The sequence below is a fragment of the Zea mays genome, chromosome 8 (genome assembly GCF_902167145.1).
Source record: "Zea mays cultivar B73 chromosome 8, Zm-B73-REFERENCE-NAM-5.0, whole genome shotgun sequence".
NCBI lineage: Eukaryota > Viridiplantae > Streptophyta > Magnoliopsida > Poales > Poaceae > Zea > Zea mays.
The window spans coordinates 41485226-41495247 of record NC_050103.1 but is presented as its reverse complement, the minus strand read 5'-3'; positions in this window follow the sequence as shown (position 1 = coordinate 41495247).

The window sequence follows — 10022 nt, the reverse complement described above, 5'->3', positions numbered from 1 at the left end:
GAATATCAGTACAAGGGACCTGGTCCAGGAATTCTTGGCTTTCAAGGTTTTTCCTAGTGTAAAAGAGTGGGAAATGCCGAAGCTGAAGGGGGAGAAGAAAAAAGGTGAACTTGTACGTTTGCCTTACTACTTCAAATTTAAAAAATACTTTAAAACTCCTTGCCAAGAGTGGCTGGATACGATTGAAGTGATGTGCAACGAGATACTTGGCAATTATTCAAAAAAGGAAGATCAATTGATGACCGCAGCCTTCGGCACCCGTCCGAAACGAAGGCTAAATCGAGTGTTGGACGCCTTGGGTTTCGAATACCCAGACTACGAAGATCTGAACAAAGGTGCCGGAGGCCAAAAAAGGAAAAGGGTAACTGAAGCCTTAGATGAAGGTGAAAAAGAGCCAATAAAGAAGAAAATTCCAAAGAAAAAGAAAGCTTCTTCTCCGAAGCAACAAATATCCGAAGCAGAAGAAACCCCCGCATCACCTTCTGCTGCTGTTGTTGAGGAAATTCTGAAGGTAATGACTGAATCCTTACCTGCGAAGCTAAGTCCACTGGGTCCTAAACTGACAAAGTTTTTTCAGAAGGACAAGGAGCCCGAGAAATCGAGGAAAACAATCAAGGCAAAGAAACAAAGAATCATTACCGTGACAGAGGTAATTGACAAAACGCCGCCAAGAGCTTCGGCCCAAAAAACACGAGCAGCAGCAGAGGGGGCAGATATTGAAATTGCACCTTCGGAGGCCGCAGCCGCCGAAGTTACCTCAGCTGAAGATTTGAATTTGGAGAGCACAATTGAACATATTGACCAAATGCTACTAGACATGGCTGCAGAAGAAGCTACCACTGCTGCCGAAGAGGCCGTGACCGCAGCGTCAAAGAAAGGAAAAGAAATTGCTGATGAAGCTTCAGAAAACGAAGCCTTCGCGTTCCAAAACTTAATTGGAGAACATCTAACAAAAGCTGAAATAGAAGAGCTTAAAGAGTATGCCCAATCCTGTGGATACAAACCTGGGGCACTCCTCTTTGGCGGCGTTGATGATGAGAAATTAGAGTGTATTCGAGACCAAACAGGGGCCAAAGTTATCAGTACTCTGTCCAAGAGTATTGGATTCCCGAAGCTAGAAACAGACATCAGCCGCTACCGACGACAACATGTCGTTGGTAGTTTATTTTACTCCAACTTCAAGGTAAATGACTTGTCCCTTAACTTTTATTGCTTCTAATAAAAACATGTCTGACGAAGGTTGTGTTTGTGTAGAGTATGCTATTGAGCAAAGCCTTGCAAATGCAGCAAGATCTTGAAGATAAAAAGCATGAAGTTATAATTGGAAATTTGGAAAACAAAATAAAGGAGCAATCAGATGCTTTTGAGAAAAAGAACTTTGAGCTCCAGGCAGCCGAAGGTTTACTGGCGGAAGCTGAAACAAAAATATCAGAACTGAACACGAAGCTTCTTCGCCAGTCTGAGCAGTTCGAACAAGAAAAACAAGATCTCAATGCAAAACTTGAAGCCGAAGCTCAGCAAAATTCGGATTTGAGAAAACTACTGACAAATCTTCAAGAAAAATGCCTGGAATTTAGCAACAAGTGCATTCAACGACTAAGAAACATTTTTCACTCAGTTGGAGCCAGCAGCGAAAAATTTACCCCCTCAGCTGAAGATCTACCAAAAACCTTCGAACACATTGAGGGGGAGATTGACGAGCTCGACGAAGTCATAGCTGGGCATGGTGACTTCTGTGCCTGGGTGGCTTCTCGAGGGACTGCTGCAGCCTTCCTGAAGGCTGGCTGTGATCATGGGAAAATTGTCAATAGGCCAAATTTCACTCTGTCACCATCAATTCTGGATGACATCCCTGATCTCGCCCGAAGCATCTCGAATCGATTTGTAAAAATGATATGGACAAAAGGTGGTCGAGAGAAAGCTGGAGACGAAGCTCGTAGCCACCTTGATCCAGTAAGAAATCATACCTTATGCTTACCTTTTCTGTAAACTTGATTTTGACTTCCAACGACCTTATTCGTGTAGGATGACGAAGCCGAAGCTGATGATCAAAAGTAACGCCGAAGCCGAAGCTCCTTGGAGATTTAGCTAGTAGACTGCAGACAGTACTTGAAAAACTTTTGAGATAACTTTTGTAAATGTAAACAAAACTTGTTTTTAATGTATGCTGTTCATACCTTGTAATATATCCTTAACTTTTCACTGATGTATGAGAAATGCTTTGGTGTGGACGAAATTTCCTTTTTTGAGCTGAAGGCGAAAAAAACACCTTCCCTTCTTTTCGTACGCAACGAAGCATAAAAAACAACATTTTCCTTTTTTCTGAAGCTCTCCTTCATAGAAAACAACATTTTCCCTTCTTCTTTGTGCACGAAACTCTTTTTTCCTTTTCTTTTTTCTCATCTTGCCGAAGCAACCATTTTATGCGATGAAGATGATTATCCTACATATGCCTAGATGAATGTTTATGAATGCAAATGCTATGATGTAATGTGATGTGCAAATAAATGGCCAAACACGTATCCGAAGCCATATTCATAGCCATTATTTTCTTAAAAACAATCACACCTCAGCTCTGCATTCCCTTAGGAACGACTTTGGAGCTTCTTCGCCTTTACTTTTGGCGGAATCAGCGTTGACTTTTCGCTGTAAGCTCTGCATTCCCTTAGGAACGTCTTTGGAGCTTCTTCGCCTTTACTTTTGGCGGAATCAGCGTTGACTTTTCGCTGTAAGCTCTGCATTCCCTTAGGAACGTCTTTGGAGGTTCTTCGTTTTTACTTTTGGGCACTCGATGGTGCACTCTCAGCTTTTACATTTACATTCTTTGGGGGATTTTGCTCTTATAAGACTAAAAAAGGAAATTACATATGCTGGCCCCATTAAAAACCTTTCTCCCCCTTTGGAAAGGAAAAGGGTGCCATGAAAGAAAAAATAAAAAATATGAAAAATTACATCGAATTATACATAATATCGCCGAAGCTCATCCGCATTCCAAGATCTAGGAATGTCATTGCCGTCCATATCTTTCAATCTGTATGAACCGGGTCTTGACGAAGATGCTACTAAGAAAGGCCCGTCCCATTTCAACTGCAATTTGCCCACTGTTTCCGGGTTGGCCACCCTCCGAAGCACCAAGTGCCCTGGCTCAATATTTTTTAGCCGAACCTTTCTATCCCGCCATTTGACTGTTTCAGCTTGATATTTATTGATATTCTCCACGGCTTGCAGTCTGATCCCTTCCAAAGCATCTTTTTCTATAGAATAAGCAGCTTCGGAATCTGATTCTGCCGAAGCTACTATCCTTATTGATCTGGTTTTAGCTTCCTCTGGAGTTATTGCTTCGTCACCGAATAACAACTTGAATGGAGTGAAGCCTGTAGACCTTGATGTTGTCGTGTTGTGGCTCCACACCACTTTGGTTAACTGATCTGGCCATTTTCCTCTGGGTTGATTGAAGATTAACTTCATTACTCCTGTCATTATAATGCCGTTGGCTCTTTCAACGAGTCCATTTGACTCCGGGTGCCTAACTGATGCAAAATGGATCTTCGTACCAATTTGGTCACAGAAATCCCTGAAAGCTTCGGAGTCAAACTGTGTTCCATTGTCCACAGTGATAGCCTTTGGCACCCCGAAACGACAAACAATATTTTGCCAGAAAAACTTTTGGACGGTAGCCGAAGTTATTGTGGCTAAAGGCTTCGCCTCAATCCATTTAGAAAAATATTCCACAGCTACTACAACATACCTCAGGTTCCCTTGGGCCGGTGGTAACGGTCCTAACAAGTCAAGGCCCCACCTTTGCAATGGCCAAGTGGGTTGTATGAGCTGTGTTAAGGACGAAGGTTGTTTTTGATCTCTTGCACATTTCTGACAACCTTCGCACTTTTGAACCAATTCTGCTGCATCCGAAGCTGCCTTCGGCCAGTAAAACCCTTGACGGAAAACTTTTCCAAGTAACGGCCTAGATCCGATGTGAGATCCACACAGGCCTGCATGTATTTCTTTCATTAACTCTATACCTTCGGTTCTGGATAAACATTTGAGCAGCGGAGCACAAACTCCATGTTTGTACAACTCCCCTTCTATCATGACATATGGACGAGCTCTTGCCTCTATCCTCTTGTTATAAGCTTCGTCATCTGAAAGGAATTTACCCTGAAGGTAAGAGATGATCTCGGTTCTCCAATCTTCGCTAAAAACAGGAGATATGTTAAGGACTGCTCTTTCAAGAAGTTCCACCGAAGGTGCTTTTATTGTTTCGAAGAACACATCCGAAGGTAGAGGCAGCCCCTGTGCTGCTGACTTAGCTAGCAAATCAGCATGCTCATTTTGTCCTCGAGGGATATTTTTGACAGAAAACCCTTCGAAGGAAGCTTCGACTCTTCGAACCATATCCAGATACTTTTCAAGCTTCGGATCCTTAGCCTTGCAACTTTTGTCAATATGACCCGAAACAACCTGGGAATCAGTTTTAAGTATGGCTCTTCTGATTCCCATTGCTTTTAACTTCCGAAGACCTAGAATCAATGCTTCGTACTCAGCAATGTTGTTTGTGCAATTAAAATCAAGCTTTGCCGCATAACAAGTTTTGACTTTGGAAGGTGAAACCAACACAGCAGCCGCTCCTGCTCCGAAGGTTCCCCAAGATCCATCACAAAACACTGTCCAGGCTTCGCTGTCTTTATTAATTTCCTCCTCCTGAGCCCCTGGCGTCCAATCAGCAATAAAGTCTGCCAGCGCCTGTGACTGAATCGAAGATCTATGAACATATTCAATACAAAATTCATTGAGCTCTGCAGCCCATTTTCCAATCCTTCCAGTAGCTTCTCGGTTCCTCATAATATCCTTCAGAGGTTGTGATGAAGGAACAATTATGTTGAAAGCTTGGAAATAATGTCGAAGCTTCCTGGAGGCCATCAAAACAGCATACAGTACCTTCTTCAGCTCTGTATAATTTTTCTTTGACAAACTAAGAACCTCGGATACAAAATATATTGGTGCCTGTCTCTTGACTTGACCATCAAGCTTCTCCTGAACAAGCGCTGCACTTACCGCTGAGTGCGAAGCTGCCACATATAATAACAAAGGAGCCCCTGGCATTGGTGGAGTCAATGTTGTTAGATCTATTAAATACTGTTTTAGTTCTTCAAAAGCCTTCTGCTGAATTGGTCCCCATTGAAAGACTTCTGCTGACTTCAGTACTTCGAAGAATGGTAAGTTTCTCTCTCCTGATCTGGATATGAATCTATTGAGAGATGCCAATCTTCCTGTCAATCTTTGAGCCCCCTTCTTTGTAGTTGGTGGCTCCATCCGAAGTATAGCTTCAATTTTACTTGGATTGGCTTCAATTCCCTTTGTTGAAACCAAGCATCCAAGAAATTTCCCCTTCTTCACTCCGAAGACGCATTTTTCTGGATTTAACTTTAGGCCAGCTTGCCTGAAACTGGCGAAGGTCTCCTGCAGATCAGCAATATGATTCTCCTGCTTCGTGCTTTTGACAATGATGTCATCAACATAAGTTAACACGTTTCTTCCTATTTGAGATTGGAGAACCTTCGCAGTCATTCGGCTGAAGCTTCCTCCAGCGTTTTTGAGCCCCTCAGGCATCCGAAGATAGCAATATGTGCCACTTGGAGTTATGAAGCTAGTCTTCGGCTCATCTTCCTTCTTCATCCAAATTTGATGATAGCCTGAATAGCAGTCTAACAGACTCATGAGCTCTGACGAAGCTGCTGCATCAACTAAAGAGTCTATCCTTGGTAGTGGGAATTCATCCTTCGGACAAGCCTTGTTAAGATCTGTAAAATCGATGCACATTCGCCACTTGCCATTGGCCTTTTTTACCATAACAGTGTTAGCCAGCCATTCTGGGTACTTCACTTCTCTGATAACTCCTGCACTGAGGAGTCTTTTGACTTCGTTGCGAGCACCTTCGGCCTTATCATCTGACATTTTCCGAAGCCTTTGCTTTCTGGGTCTGAAGGATGGATCGACATTGAGCGAGTGCTCAATAACATCCCTATTAACTCCGCATAGATCATTGGCTGACCATGCAAAAACATCTTTGTTATTAAACAAAAACCTTATCAAGGTTTTTTCCTGCTCTTCGGATAGTTGAGAGCCTAACAGCACCTTCTGCTCTGCTATGTCCTCACATAAGAGCATAGGCTTCGGCTGATCTGCTGAAGCTGCTTTCTCCCTTCTGAATTTGTACTGTTCACAAGCTTCAGCTCCATCTATGTTATGGATTGCTTTTGAGTCAGTCCAATTGCCTTCGGCCCTTCTTGCAGCTTCCTGACTTCCGTGGATAGCAATGGGTCCCTGATCCGAAGGTATCTTCATGCAAAGATAGGCAGGATGAAGGATTGCTTCAAAGGCATTGAGAGTACCACGACCAATAATTGCATTGTAAGGGTATTCCATGTCAACAATGTCAAACACAACTTGCTTAGTTCTAGTGTTGTTGATGAATCCGAAAGTCACTGACATGGTGATCTTGCCCAGTGCTACAATCTGTCTTCCTCCGAAGCCACAGAGAGGATGTGTAGCATCATGAATCTTATCTTCTAGCTCTTGCATTTGTCTGAAGGCCTTAACAAATATGATGTCAGCTGCACTACCTGTGTCAACCAAGACATTGTGGACCAGAAATCCTTTGATAACACAAGAGATAACCATGGCATCGTTGTGTGGGTAATCTTTGAGCTGAAGGTCCTCTTGGGAGAAGGTAATAGGAATGTGAGACCATCTTGACTTGATGAAGGGTCCTTGCACCCCAACATGCTGTACCCTTCTCTGTGCTTCCTTCTTCTGTTTCTTGTTAGCTGGCTCTGAGGACGAGCCACCTGTGATCGGGAGCACCAGCTTCGGGTCCGAAGCAGCTCCAGCTTGGTCGTTGAACGAAGCCATCAGCTCAAAAAGTGGAAGTGAGTTCACCGGAGGTGGGCGCCAATGTTGGGGACTTGTTCTCAAATGCTATGAATTAAGAACAAGGCAACATAAAATGTTAAATGATATTGTCCTTCGTCCGTAAAGCATTATTCCTTTGAGGATAATGGGTCTTGGACGAAGGTTGATGAGAGCATTATTACGAAGTTGAACCTTCGTAATAAACTTTCAATAAACATTGTAAAATAATGTAAAATAAAAGGTATAAAATGGATGAATGAATCACAGATGTATCATATTATATTCAATTAATATACTGAATCATTAAATACAATGATACCTATGCCTTGACAAAGGTTGTATTCCGAGAGATGCGATTGCAAATACCAGAATGCGTGAACAGTAACGGAATACTGTTCACTATTTATAGGCACAGGACGCAGCCTGTGAGGAATTACAAGTATGCCCCTTATAAAAACTTACAACATTGACTCAGACCTTTATGGACTAAAAGGTCATTCTATCTTTAAGTCGGTTTGCAATGCCGAAGCTTCACGAAGAGGAACCTTCGGCTATCTTATACAAACAGCTTCATCCGAGGATTACTTCTTTCTATAAGACCTTCGGCGACGAAGCACAGACCCAACACTTCCCTTAAGAAAAAGGTTACCAAATTTTAGAATTATTGCTCTTGCGCAAAGTAGAAGATAGGAAAAATTGGAAATTTGTTGTTTGATATTTTTCAAGTATAGTGGTAGTAGAAAGCCCCTCTTTGGCTAGAAACTTTAGAAAATCGTAATAAAATAACTAATAAATATTAGTGGCTGAAAATTTGTACAAAGTCATGTTATAACATCTAAATGCCAAGAAAAATAAGTCTTAAAGAATAACCCAATGTTAAAAGAGAGTTGTAGTTCAAAACACCCCCTTTGCCCTAACACTTGATAATTTTATAAAGACAGAACCCCTCACTTTTTAAGCCCCAAATTTTAAGACAGAGAATTATACACCAGTAAGAAGCCACTGTAATGTTTGCATAATTTTTGGAAATTTATTAAGCTATCTTGTAGTTCAAACCCACCTTAAAAGCATAAAAGGAATAAAGAAGGGAGGAATTAGAAAGATTAATATGTATTACCCCAACATGGCAGCTAAGAATATTGTTAAAAATATCCATAAGATATAAGGAAGAAAATCAGTAGAACACTAAAAATGGGTTAACCATTCAGTAATCAACTTGACCCTAAGTTGCTGAGTGTACCACCAAAAATCTCCAGTAGTGAGAATGAGCTCTACCCTATTAAATTGATCATCCCCCATCAAATTTTAATTGCTAATTACATATCATGCCATGCATATATCTTACTCATTGCATTCATTAGATTGCAATCTCGCTGACAGAGAGTATGTGCTCATCCCTGAGCAAGGAGCTGTCCACGAGGAAGACCAGGAGCAAGCTCCCGAGATTGCCATCGAGGATCTCCCCGCAGCCCCAGCATTTGAAGGCAAGCCCCGGTTTTATGCATAACCAATTTATATATGCTACTTTACTACACTTAATGTTTGTAGGCTTGTAATGTGCACTTAAGTGTAGGAGTTGCTTGAAACCTTTAGTTGCATGAACTCAGGATTCCTTTTTGAGATGGATACTAGTATGCTAGGTCGAATAGCTGCTATGCTAATTAGGATATCGGTAGAAGTCGAGTGATTTTTCTAGCACTCGCGCGAGGTCAGGAATTGATTGTATTCATCTTGTTAACAGGATCTGTGATGGTCTATGGACTTGGATTCAGGGCGGATGCCTTGTCCATGAGACAGGAAAAGGAATTAAGGATTAATGTGTGGATACCTGAGTCAAGCGTTTGAACGTACTAAACACATGTCAGGAAATATGGTAACCGGTAAACCTAGTACCTGAGTAAAGCCGGGCGCGAACTTTTCTCCTCACTTGTCCTGAGACTGGGTCTCCCATGCTAGCTATGGTGGGTACAAGTGCGGTCACTGCACGGCGGCAGCCAGGGTCACTGGAGCATTGTATGCCAAGACGGTGAGCCTTGGCCGCGAACGGGGAATCTGAAAGTCGCCTAGAGGGGGGTGAATAGGGTGAATCTGAAATTTATAAACTTAAGCACAACTACAAGTCGGGTTAGCATTAGAAATATGAATGAGTCCGAGAGAGAGGGTGAAAACAAATCGCAAGCAAATAAAGAGTGAGACACAAGGATTTGTTTTATCGAGGTTCGGTTCTTAGACCGAGTGAGCTTCTCTTCTCAATCAAACGGGACACAAAGTCCCCGCAAGGACCACCACACAATTGGTGTCTCTTGCCTCGGTTACAATTGAGTTTGATCACAAGAAGAATGAGAAAGAAAAGAAGCAATCCAAGCACAAGAGCTCAAATGAACACAACAAATCTCTCTCTAATCACTAAAGCTTTGTGGAGTTGGGAGAGGATTTGATCTCTTTGGTGTGTCTTGTATTGAATGCTATAGCTCTTGTAAGGTGTAGAAGTGTAGAAACTTGGATGCCCTTGAATGTGGGGTGGTTGGGGTATTTATAGCCCCAACCACCAAAAATGGCCGTTGGAAGTGTGCTGTCATATGGCGCACCGGACAGTCCGGTGCGCCAGCCACGTCAGCAGACCGTTGGGGTTCGACCGTTGGAGCTCTGACTTTTGGGGCCTCTGGGCTGTCCGGTGGTGCACCGGACAGGTCCTGTAGACTGTCCGGTGCGCCAACTGCACGTGCTCTAACTCTGGCGCGCACTGTAGCGCATTGAATGCGGTTGCAGACGACCGTTGCGCGCGAAGTAGCCGTTGCTCCGCTGGCACACCGGACAGTCCGGTGTGCACCGGACACTATCCGGTGACTCACCGGACAGTCCGATGAATTATAGCGGAGCGCCCTTGGAATTTCCCGAAGGTAGTGAGTTCAGCGTCGAGTACCCTGGTGCACCGGACACTGTCCGGTGCGCCAGACCAGGGTGCCTTTGGGTTGTCTTTTGCTCTCTTTGTTTGACCCCTTTCTTGGTCTTTTTATTGGCTTATTGTGAACCTTTGGCACCTGTAGAACTTATGGACTAGAGCAAACTAGTTAGTCCAATTATTTGTGTTGGGCAATTCAACCACCAAA